The sequence below is a fragment of the Gavialis gangeticus genome, unplaced genomic scaffold, assembly GCF_001723915.1.
Source record: "Gavialis gangeticus isolate Ggan-Ray unplaced genomic scaffold, GavGan_comp1, whole genome shotgun sequence".
NCBI lineage: Eukaryota > Metazoa > Chordata > Crocodylia > Gavialidae > Gavialis > Gavialis gangeticus.
The window spans coordinates 112,983,801-112,984,215 of NW_017728992.1; positions in this window are offsets into that span (position 1 = coordinate 112,983,801).

The following is a 415-nucleotide window of genomic DNA, read 5'->3' on the forward strand; positions in this document are numbered from 1 at the left end:
CAAGAGGCCCCACTGCCTCCTGTCCTTGGGCTGTGCAGGCAGGTTCCAAGCTCCCTCTCCCCCCGGCTCTTCTTCGGCAACGGCAGCAGGCACCACAGCCACTGCCCCACATACTGGCACCGGGCAGCCCTTCTGCAGCCAGGTAATGCTGCGCCACCTCCTGTGGGCTTGCGTCCGCTCTCCCCTTGCTGCCCTCCCTCCCCTCCCCAGTGGGCACTGGTGCAGGTGCTAGTGCTGCCGGCACAGTCCCCCAGGCCTGGGCGGGCGGCACTACAGGCTCAGGACCCAGCGCTGATGATGGCAGAGGAAAAGGCTTTCCCATCACTTAACTTTGGACCTTCCCCACCAATGCAGTGCAGACCGCCCCTGCTGCGGGGCTTAAAGGAGCCTCATGATGGGCATAGAGGCGGCAGAG